We start from the raw sequence: 12474 nt of genomic DNA on the forward strand, positions 1-12474 counted from the left end.
CCATGAGATGAACTAACCCTAACCCCCATTCCCATCTTCCTGCACTCCTGTGGGAGGAGGAGATAGAGCCTGGGAAGGAGGGAAGACTGATGGGAAGGCTTTTTTAAGATTTCTTTTACTTCTTATTATCCTGCTCTGATTTTCATTGATCTAAAGTTCAATTAATTTTCCCAAGCTGAGTCTCTTTTGTACATGACAGTAATCAATGAGTGATCTCTCCCTGTCTTTATCTCAGCTCATGAGCCTTTCATTATATTTTCTTTCTTCTGCCCCACTGCTGAGGGAGTGATAGAGTAGCTTTGCTGGGCTCCTGGTATCTAACCAGGGTAACTCCCACACAGCACTAAATTTAAAGCTTCAGATGAAATCACCTGAGACCAACCCCATAGAAATTAACAGGAAGTATACTACATGGCATTGGCATTCTTCAGGAAGATCACTTGACCTGCTTCAGTCGTGAATTTTGAATCCAATTTAGGTATAGATCAGAAAGATCTATCTCTATGGCTGAAGTATATTACTTTCTGAAATTCCAGTACACTGATGAAAAAAAAGTGTTGATAAAGGTAAATAACGGCTTTTAATAAACAGTTTTTCTTAGATCATTGTCAAATCTTGCCAGTTTAATAGTGTAGATAGAGTAACTACAGCACATGGGTGTGAAGTGAGGTGACTGGTTTTTATTACTGAAAAACAAAATGTCTTTTTGCAATAGCTATTTACTGGTAGAAAGAAACAGTGGGCCTTTTATTCAAAATCTTTGCCTACTCAGAGATCTAATCTGATGATGATGTGGAAATGAAACATAAGAGGATACATTATTTAGTTTGCAGTCACAGTTGCTTCTAATCCTCCTGACTCTCAGAACAATCTCAACCTGTTGAAAATTGTGACAGGTAGTTAATCCCACTTAATTAATACAACACCACTTGCTTTTCAAATGCCAAACATATAAATACAGTGTCAGGTAAGATAAATTCTCTCTCAATTTGGGCACCTAAAGTCTACTTTACCCTAGACTATAACTCAGAAATGGTTTCTTTTTTTTTCTTCCTGCTTTATATTTTCAGTATAGAATACTTTGTGATTATTTGGTGGGTGGAGTTGACACAATCCATTTTTCTTTATGTGACTTAGTGTTTTCCTCAGAGGAGCTTTTCACTTATCCTCTCCTCTTACTTAAAAGCTTCAAACAATAAATGCTAAATAAGACTATGTCCTGATTTAGGTATTTTTATTTTTAATTACTTGCTTATAGTAAGCAGGAGTTAATTTTCTTAAGGAATAATTTTGTTTTCATTGTTAACATCCTCTCTGATTATAGAGGAAAGATTTGTCATTTTACAGTCGACATTAAATGGCCTCTTTCTCAAATTTACTCAATATGTGGTAGGTAATAGTGCTATAATTTCAAGATGACTTTAGAAGTTGAGCTTTGACTTATGTAAAAGGAGGTTGGTCTTAGTTCTGGCAATTTAGACACTAAATAAAAATTTCAATGAAGATTGATGCGATATTCAATCAATTTTTTGTTTTCTCTAAAAGAATCTTGTCTTTTCAGTGCTACAGAATTTTATATTGGTTATTCAGAAGATATGATTTTTTGAAAAAAGCTGTTTATTCTCACAAAAAATCAAGTTTAAATACTTCCAATTATTTCATAGAAGAAAGTAAATTGAACAAAATAAGTTGGGGTTTTTTTGGTTTGTTTGTTTTGGGGTTTTTTTTGTTTTTTTTTTTTTTTTTTTTTTAATAAAGCAATGCATTCCAGGAAAATAAAATTTTCTTTTTTCATAATTCCAAAATTCTGAAATTATCTCTTCCAAAATTCTGAAATTGTCTCTTCCAAAATAAAATTATCTGATTTTTTTTCTTTCAGAACATCATTTCATCTGCTTTCATTCATGCTTATAACAGAAAATTTAAACCAATTTGATTAAAAAATTTCTTATGGGAGGAAAGGAATGGAGGCATTTCATTTCAGAATTTTTGATTTCCATTTCATATCAGAATAGAAAAAATATTGGCTCTCTGAATTCTGCATAGTAGGTTTCCATTATTTCCCCCATTGTCCAGATATAAGAGACATCTAAAAAAAGATGTGTACTTTCAAATATTACCATTCATCAAATCTAGAAGTCAATATTGAAAATTCATCTTTCTTTTTTAAAAGAAAAAGCTTTAAAGCTTTTAAAACTTTCTTTTTTAAAAGCTGACATCTGGCCTGATTTTCAGTCAACAGCAAGAAGAATATGAAATACTAAAACATCATTAGAATTAACTCACATGCTTAAGGAATAAAACTTCAAAACCATTGGACTTTCTTCCTGTCACATAAAAACATTCCAGAAGGTGGAAAAAAAAAAAGAAAATGTGGAAACATAATCATATCTGTATGAGTAATCATGCAAATGTTTGCATGTCATGTTTCCTGTTAAGTCTCTAGTCCTAATTAACATGGAGAACTAACAGTAGGAATTGGACTATAGTGTAAGTTCTCTGAATTTGGCTCATGTTGCTCTTCACGTGACCTCAAGGAACTATCAATTTGCAGAAGTCAACTTGCCTTTAATTTCTCTTTAAACAAGTAAATAAAAAAAAAAAAAACAAAAAACCAAAAAAAATATACCCCCTCAAAAAACATAACCAAAAATTAAACAAACTCCCCTAAACAAACAAACACCCAAACAAAAGTGAACCCATACTCTAAAAATCTTGACTAGGCAAAGATTTGTAAACATCTAGATTATAACACAAAGATGAACAAAAAGACAACATAACGAAAGAAAGAAAGGAAAGAAAGAAAGAAAGAAAGAAAGAAAGAAAGAAAGAAAGAAAGAAAGAAAGAAAGAAAGAAAGAAAGAAAGAAAGAAAGAAAGAAAGAAAGAAAGAAAGAAAGAAAGAAAGAAAGAAAGAAAGAAAGAAAGAAAGAAAGAAAGAAAGAAAGAAAGAAAGAAAGAAAGAAAGAAAGAAAGAAACTTCAAGCCACTCCAATTTATTTTTATCACAGGTTAAGAGACCTTTGGAGTAAAGAAACAATTGATGCGACTTTTTCTTTGACATTCTAGAAGTTTAAAACTGGTTTTCTGAAAGAACTATAAAACAAGGAAATTTTATTTAGATATAAATTCTATAATTAGAATAGATATAGATATAGATGTATATGTGTAGGTATATATTTTTAATAGAATTTCACAGCAGCTTTGAAATTCTCTTCAAATAATATGAACACTATGTATTCTCTGTAGTCAAAAAATTCGAGTCCATTTAATTATTGGTGTTGGATGACCAACAGGATGTCCTGTCCCAGTCATGTTTGGAATGCCAAGGGATAGGATAGTGCTTGCAGGATATATTGTTGACACCAAGGTGAGTGGGCTATCAAACAATCCAGAGGAAAAGAATAAATTTATACATGACCCTGAGAATTTTCAAAAATTAACTAAAAATATTGTTTTTAATGAAATATAGAGTAGTAAAATAATGAGTTGCAGGAGTAAAGAATACTGAATGGTGTGGTGTGTGCAGCCAGTGTCCAGAGGAGGACTTGTGCTTTAGAGAAGACCACAGAGTGAATGGGAATTAGCAGTGCTGTGTCAGCCCTTTGTGCATAAACATAACTGTCATTTGTAAAAATTTAAAAATTATTTCTTTATTTGTTTTAGTGGATTGTGCTAGAACAAGAAGAGCTTTTTACCAGGCCGATTTTCAGGAAGAAAATTATCATATGTGTAGAATATTACTTGTAAGAAAAGAATGAAAAAAAATTTGATTATTTATTTTGGGCACGTTGTAGGAGAAAGGTAGTCAGACATGTAAAGATGAAAGGAGTAAATTATTCTCCAGGTGTCTATTTTGTGCAGAATAATGAAGAACAGTCTTACAGCACAACAAGATAGATTCCAGTTGCACTTTAGGGGAAAAAAACCAAACCTCAATCAAAACAAAGGATAGGATAAAAAAACTAAGATAAAAATATCCAGTTTTTCAGATAGAAAGTTTAAGAGTAATGCAATGTATTCATTAGACAATTTAGACAAGTATCACTCTGGAAAAGCTTAGCTTTAGCTGACCCTGCCATGAGCTAAAGAAATAGTCAATATAGCATCACTCTTTTCTTTCGTTGCATACTATAAATCTCACTGTGGATGGGTGCTTTAAAAAAAGAGTCTACCTCTTGTCTTTCTTATCAGAAAACTCTGATCTCCCCAGGGAAAGGTGGCTTTTTTTTTTTTTTTTGTGTGTGCTTTTTTTTCATTAAAGCTCTAAATACTGTTCACCTATCATCAAACACTTGTTGTGTTTCTCTTGTAAACAAATGTAATAAAAAAAAACACATCCCAAGTTTAATTTACCATTTCAGTCTGTGATGCACAGAATAGAATATTCACCTTCATAAGATACTGTTGGTAGCAATATTTGTTTTAGATTCTTTTTTCTTTTTTGCTTTTTCTCCATTTTCTGTTTTTCCTTTTTTTTAATGAATGCACTCAAAATAAGCACTTAATGCTGCTCATCTTTTCATCTTTTTCAAGTACTCCATAACTTATTACATCTATTGAGGAAGCATCTTTTAAACCCACTCTCGTTTGCTTTTCCACTAATTCAGTCTTATTCTGAATGCATCAGAAACAGGTCATCAGCTGATGTGAACTTAGGACAATCTATTTAGGGACCTTCTTTGTGATTAACGATACGTATTACCAGTGGATCTGCAAGGCAGCATCTTCCTTCTGTTTCTTGACACAGCTGAAAGGTTATCATCTCTGCACTCATGTGACATTTGACATCTTATGCTAAAATCAGTAGCCTTACCAGAGGTCACTCTGGGTGCCAATTGAGGACAAAAGTTGGTTATGCAATTTGCTGAGCAAGGTCATTCTGAAAAGCGATGAAGGCGTCTGCAAATGCAGAGAGGTTTGACTCAGCTCACATCTACCTGGTACAGAATGAGCAGCAGTGGGGGGTACCCTAAGATCACCCTCTCCTTTTAGCTTGGATATTTCATGAGTTTAGAGAACTGACTCATTTTTCCAGACAGTTTCTCCTTTTAGCTGACAAGAATCTCTCTCAAATGGGTCCTGATTTGCACAAGGTGATGCTTTCATTTTGTACTGGAAACATGGTTTTGATCAAAGCATCCTAAATGTTAAAGATCTTTTTAATCTACTAATGATGTTAACAGGATACCTTTCCCCTTTTATTTCAATATGGTTCTACTTTAATTTTTGGTGAGTTTTTATGTTTTAATAATAAATATTATATAATAATTTTTAAATATTTTCTTTATTTTTTGGTACTATGGATGGCAACTCTGAACAAGCACATGACTAATACAAACCAGGCAAGTTTTTCTGCCCTACCCTAAGATAACTTTTTTGGTCCATCATATTATTTGTGGCATCCTTATTGTCTGTCTCCTAATTTGCATCATGTTAATTACTGAGATATTCCGCTACAATGCTCTAACACAGCTATTTGAAATAGCTGAATTCATTTACTTGTAGTAATTAGAAGTAGATGCAAATAAAATTTTTCATTTTAAGATAATAGGCAATTACAGATTTCTTTTCTCAATATCATATTTACAGTAATTCTAAAATTGCATATTTTAGTGTAAAATTCTTATCTTAATTTCTTCTTAGCCAAAAATAAATAAATTAAAGCACTGACATTCTGTCACTGGGCTATAAAAAAGATGCTAAGCTATTTGGACTAGAATTATAAGCAAAAATCAATATGTACTATTAGCTTTTAAGATACTTTTTTCAAATGTCATTCTTTGAGGATAAAAACATGTTTGCTTTGTAGAGCTCTTAACATTTCAAGCTGAAAGGCTTGAACAAGCTTTGAACTCTGGAGTTTAAGATGCCTATAAATTAAAGGGAAAAATAACATTAAATGGTACTGCAGCTTGTGAAGCTGCCTTTTTTAAGTCTCTGAGTATCTCAAAGTCCTCAAATGCACAGTTTTCTTGGAGCAGCCTGTAAGCCAAAGAACCCAATGTATACCATGGAATTCTTTTGCTTTATTTGCAAATATCCTTATAAGAGTCATTAAAAAAAGAGTGAATTTTCTGTAATGTGTCAATAAACAGTTGGCTATCCAAACAATCTTCTGTCCACAGATGCTGAAACATGCCAGTGGAAACAAAGCACAGTGCTGACTCAGAACACCTTTCTCCTGACCTGCATATCTGCTACCTTTGACTTGGTCATTATGGTCAAGATTTTTCTGCTTGTAATAAACAATTGTGAGATTGATTTTGTTCCTTTGAAAAGTCTATTTCTTTTTGGTCTTGGTATTAAATGTTCTCAGCCCATCCTTCTTGTGCTTTTGAATGCCACTATTTCCCTGGGACTGAAAAACTTTCTTCCCCCCTGTACTTGACACAAAATGAACATAGTAAAATTGCTTCTAATTATTCATATATAGTTCTCAGCAAAACTGAAAGAAGATCTATTAGTATAATTTCTAAAGGAACAGTTAAAACACAAACTCCTGGATTAAAAAGTGATTTACTGTCAAGAAAACAAAAGAAAAAAAAAATTTCTTTAGAGAAAATTTCCTAAGCAAATAGTTGCTTCACAGATATTCTTTACATAATTCATAATTTTTTCTGGACTTTATGATCAGATCTTTCACAAAAAAAAAAGCCTCTGAAAAACTGTCTTTTGTCTTATGTGTCCTTCCATCACAAGGCAAAGTAATAAAATACTAATAATGGCTCACAGAGGCTATAAAGAGACCCTAAATCCTTTAAACAAATGGTTGCAGTCTAATTGTCTCATCTGCTCCTTCATATTATAGCCTTGCATCAACAGTGTGTTTCTGAACTTGTAGACTCTCCAAGTCACAGTTAGGCTTTAAAGTGAGAAGATAACTTTTATTTGTTATGGGCAATAAAGTTTGAGTCTCTACTGACTGTCTGCCAAGAAGGTGTCTGGTGCTGTGGATCCAGTCAGGCAGAACACAAATCGAAATAGTGACTAAAGGGCAAGATAATGGAGGAGTGAGAAGTATAAAACCTACACAATAAAATTATATTGCAGTGAGAGAAAATTAGAAAATTAGGAGTAGAGCCTAAAAATAGAGCAAATCTGCCCCTTGAAGGCATATACAGTAGGGATGATTGCTAATGAAATGGTACCATACTAGTTTGCCTTTAGTTTAGACTCAGCAATGGTGATATATCTAGTCTGGGTTGAAAGGATGTGTGGGTGGAACTCAAAATTATGCTTGTGAATATGCACAACTATACATTTCCACACCAAACCACTGGCTGTGTTCCCCTAGTCCAGTCTGTGTCGGTAGGATGTTTCTGTCTAGCAGGTATCTGCGAACAGGCAATTGTTGTAGCTGAATTCTGCATCTTCCAGCATGAATTTTAAAAAACACAGACCTCAGAAATAGGCTCACATTATTTCCTGATTGTGAGAAGATTTTATGTAGAAAGGTCAGTTATTAAAATTAACAGTACAGACAATAGAAAAGATGTTACATGCATATGGACACACGTGGACATGTGAATACATCCCTTCTATTATGAAGCTTTTCCAGTTTTTCTTCCTATCTGTCTCCAGTTAATTTGCTGCCCCTATCTTACAATGACACCTGCTAGAAAAGCTTCGTGGAGCTGCTGACAGCCCCCCCTGCAGTTGCTGCCTGTCAGTGCCTAATTCTCAGTCAGCAGTATACACCCTCTCTAATGTACGTTATATTTCTAATTTCCCTTTCTTTCTCCTTGGGGAAACCTATGCTATTATCACTGTGGATAATACTGCTAGGCTGGTTTCCCTGCCACCCCACCTTCTCCTGAAGTGAAGGTGCAAATGAGATCTAGAGACCACTACAGTCTGGTTGTATGTTTAAATTTTAAATCCCTGGCTAGAAAACAACCCATTGCTCCAATTCCTCTCATGTCCACACCTAATCCACTCCGTATTTCAACAGCATCATTTTCCCTTTGTTTCAGGTTAGCTTTTAAAATGAAATTTTTTGTTAGCTTTTATATGTGAATGCTCAGCTTGTGATGGCCATTTTAGCTTAGTGTTTCTGAGGACAATGGAACAATACCGCACACTGATAAAGGAATATTTTTCCTTCTGCTTACTACAAGTTCCTACCCCCAGGGGCAAATGAGAACATTTTTTGTACATGTGTGTCAACTTAAAGCTTGCACTGATAAAACAGGCAGAGTTCTCATTTGCTTTTCATCCACTAAAATCAATAGTGGTACATCAGTGTAAAAATTGTAAGAGCAGATTGTGACTGATTTCTTACATTTTTCGTTTCCATTTTTCGTTTTGGATAAGTGTCTTAACAGTGACTGTGAACAGTTCCACAGAGACTGCAAGAGGAATTTGGGATCACATTCATGCCAAGTGCTCCAGACACACTCAGAAAGATCATACAGGATTCTGTATAAAATACTCTTTTCAAGCCACATTTTAAATGATGTATCTAGATTTCCAATTTACTATGAATAGTTTATTTTCCTTACATTAATGAAAAGTTTATTATTGTAAATAAGGATGATAGAAAGAAATGGGGTTCAGCAGACATTGGGGATTCCATCCCTTTGTGTTGTCCTAAGAGATTATTTGTATCAACTTCCCTTGGCATTTGCCTGAATTATGATCAGAAGAAACTGTGCTTCTAGGTGGCAATCCCTTACCTTTATTTTTTTCCCCCAAGCAAGTACATCTGACACTTAGAATTCACTGCCTACAGGTTATTTGCATAGGTAATTTTACAGAGCTTTGCAACAACAAAGACTCTAAGCTCATAATGAAAAAATAATAGCATCCACATTTTTTTTTGTAAGAGGGTTTCTGATCCTCTTACCTATAGTATATTAAGATGTAATTGGCTTTTAGAAAAATTTCCTTAAAGAAAGGAACATAACCACTTTAAATTTATGACCATACGCTTTCACAACAAATTTCTGCTTCCATCCTGGAGGATTGATCCTGTATGCATGAAGCTGTGTCCTTAACTTCAGATTGAGAACTGTCCATGCCAAGAGACTTGTCCTAGATAGAGTGAATACTTTGACAAGCAAGGAAACAAAAGAAAGCTGCCTGACTTAGATAACCAGTCACAAATTGATAGGTGAGCTATAATTTCAGAATACACATTGAAACCTACAGAGTAAACAAATTCACACACAAAAAAGACCTGTCAAGTAATTTAGAATAACAAATATATGCAAGAAAGCTGGGATAAGCTTGTAGACATTCTGCAGACAGAAAAAGAGGCTAAACTCATTTAATAAATGATTCATAGTGATTCATTCTCTCAGATGGTAACAAAGTAAGTTGCATTTTTTACTTTACTTCTATGAGAACTTGTAGACATGGAAAAAATTCTCCAGGAAGAAAGTTAGGCTTTCTTGCAAAACTACCTATAAAGACATCCAGGAAGCTGGACTTCAGCTTTGCAATATAGTTCCACAATGTGTTTATCTCTTCATGAGTGAGCACATTGCAGGAATAATAAAAGATTTTTTGTACTAATCTGCTAACATTGCATAGAAAAACTTTAGCAGGAAATCCCATGTACAAAGTGTATAAACTATTGTCAATACATCTAGTGAAATCAAACCCTTTGCTTCAATTCACTGGGAAGAGCCATCAGAAACTTGTTTTTCCCTCATTCCACTTTCATGAGCTGTCCTTTTCAACAGATCTGGTTTAGTAGCAGCAAATTCTGTGTCTCTCAGGAAAGTGAGCATGAAAGTTTGTCACCTTGAGTCTTTCCCTTTGACACTCTGTGAGTTAGATCCTTGCAGCTTGCTGAGGTGTTTTTATTTTTCCCCTTTTTCTTCTGATAGGGTGATATGTATGCAGTTCAGAAAGCTTTCCCACAGCAAATCCCCAAAGGACAGACAGCCTGTGTATCTGATTGCAAATCAGCCAACTACCTGATTCCTTGAACAGGGGAGTAATTGGCTGGGGATTTTATCTGTTTCTCTGGCTGATGCCAATAAGCAGGCGTGTTTATTAACAATTTATTTACAGAACACAGATTGATTTCAGGAGAGAAACATCACCAGCCTCTGCAAAGAGTGAGCAAACGATTTCTTCCGGTCCCACAAATAATCTATTATTGTCTGTTTGCATTGGTCTTTATCTCAGGGTTTTAGACTGAAATACTGAACCTGTACAGGAGACAAAACATAGGTTAAAAGGTTATTCTTGTTTCTAGAAGCAACCCTGCAGAATAAGTGCTTCATAAATAATGTGATTAGCTGAATAATACACTCCACATCTGCCTCAGACTTCCTGGACAATATCAGGCAACTCCATGTTGTTCAGTATTTCACACAACTCCCCTCTCACAGGTGGTGAAGAAGCAGATTCACATAGTCAATAATACATCCAGATGGATTATGCTAGAAAGTATTCTTGGTTTTAGTCTGAAAAACTTTCAAATTTTAGTGATAAACAAGGAAACACAAGTGTTTATGGGCTTTTTTGTTTCTTCCCTTGACTAGAAATTATGGTGGTTTTTCATCCTTATGTCTTAAAACAGATGAAATTAAATCAAAGCCTTTATGGTATTCTGTTCAGAAGTTAAACTGATTTTCCCAATAAGATTACCTTAGCCAAGAATATTTTCTTTCATGACAATGAGAGTAATTATACTAATATTATTTGGCTATGCTCAGGGTCTGATTTAGAAATAGTCCATGTTATGAAGTAATACTGGCAAGTAATACTGGAAGTAATACTATGAGTTGTGAATTTTATTTTGATGGTTCCATTAAAGGTCACACTGAGCAACTTACAGATATTCTGCCATAGATAGCTTATTATCATTCATATATAACTTGTTAGCTTTTTAAAACACCTTAAGAATGAAAAACACTAGGCAAATGATGATGATAAATTAATTGCAAGCTCAATACTTCTCTTAAAAAATGATAATTTTTATACAAAAAAAAATTGCTACAGAAAGCGGTGCATTATTTTTCCTGTAATTATTCTGTAATCTGTCTCAGTCCAAGGTGTAGATCTTCTCAATGTGATTATCACAGATGCAGTATTAAATTACAATGCAAAGCACAATTTATGTCCAGAGAAGAATATGAATATTAATTAAAAAAATATCTGGGTAGGGCTTCCATAAAATAAAATAAAATAAAATAAAATAAAATAAAATAAAATAAAATAAAATAAAATAAAATAAAATAAAATAAAATAAAATAAAATAAATTTTCTGTAAGTCTCTTTCCATGAATATATTACATGTGACAAGTTCATAATCACCTTATTGTGATAAATATTGAATTAGTGGAGTAAATTATTTTGTGCTTAGCTTTTGATAGGTTACAAAATAGCAGCATGTTATCAGTTTACTTGAATGCAAGCCAAACAAAATCTATATTCAATACATAATCTTACAGCTGCAATGTGCTTAAGCCAATCAAAATTCAAGTTTAGTTGCTCACTGAGATACTAATGTCTTGGGAAAGAAAGAAATACCATAAGCATTAAGACTTTTCCTTTTTTTCTTGCAGTTTCTTCTGCTGAAAGGTTTTTCTCTGAGTAAGATTTTAATTAAGGAACAGTCTCTGATGTAAGACATGTCTTCTTCTTAACGGGCCAAGAAACTCCATTGTTTGCCACCTTGAAAGAGTAAAAATTGTTGCCTTGAGATGACAGAATTTTACCTTACAAATACAAATGTATGGAGTTTTTCATACTTCTCTATTGGTGGCAGAAGTATAAATTGCTCATTGCAAACAGAATGGGCAGCTCACCCTCCCTAATATATGTGTATTCTCACATCCTCAGGGAAATGTAAATGTAGTTTCAACCCATTCTTATGCAGACCAGCCACTTCATTAGCTGGTCACAATTCCACTGAGTCTCCTTATTTGTAACACATTCCTTTTTTCTTTTTTTCTTTTTTTTTTTTTTTTTTTTCTCCTGAAGGGTAGTTTTCACAGGCATGGAGAGCTTTTCACAACATAGACTTTCTATCTCCTACTAAAAATCTTCTAAAAATCTTTCTAATTCTACTGACTCATAAAGTCCTCAGAACCTACATCTCCAAAAAGGGTCATTTCTGATAAGTGGAATCTAATTGTGAAATAAGAATTAACAAGTTAAATATGGCACTGCAGAGCTCTGAAGTTCTGGAATTCAAAATTGCTGTCTGTAAGGAGTGTGCTCATGTTGACACTGCACCATGACTTTGAGACTATATTTGTTTGGTGACAAAAAAACCCTCAAAAGTGTTTGCAGTATTATTCAAAGAGGTAAATGTTCCTGGAAAAGCTCTTTTAAAAAATCTCTTTTAAAAAGACTTAATGGCCAGAACCTGAAAGAAGATGAGGAAGAGAAAGAAACAATTGCAAGAAGAATATATCATATAAAAGGGAATGAAGAAAGCAGTTTCTTTGCTATCATCATGTAGGGGTGTCTGTACATACAGACATGAAAACACATAACTGTATATTTTATA

The sequence above is a fragment of the Melospiza melodia genome, chromosome 1 (genome assembly GCF_035770615.1).
Source record: "Melospiza melodia melodia isolate bMelMel2 chromosome 1, bMelMel2.pri, whole genome shotgun sequence".
In the NCBI taxonomy this organism is placed as follows: domain Eukaryota; kingdom Metazoa; phylum Chordata; class Aves; order Passeriformes; family Passerellidae; genus Melospiza; species Melospiza melodia.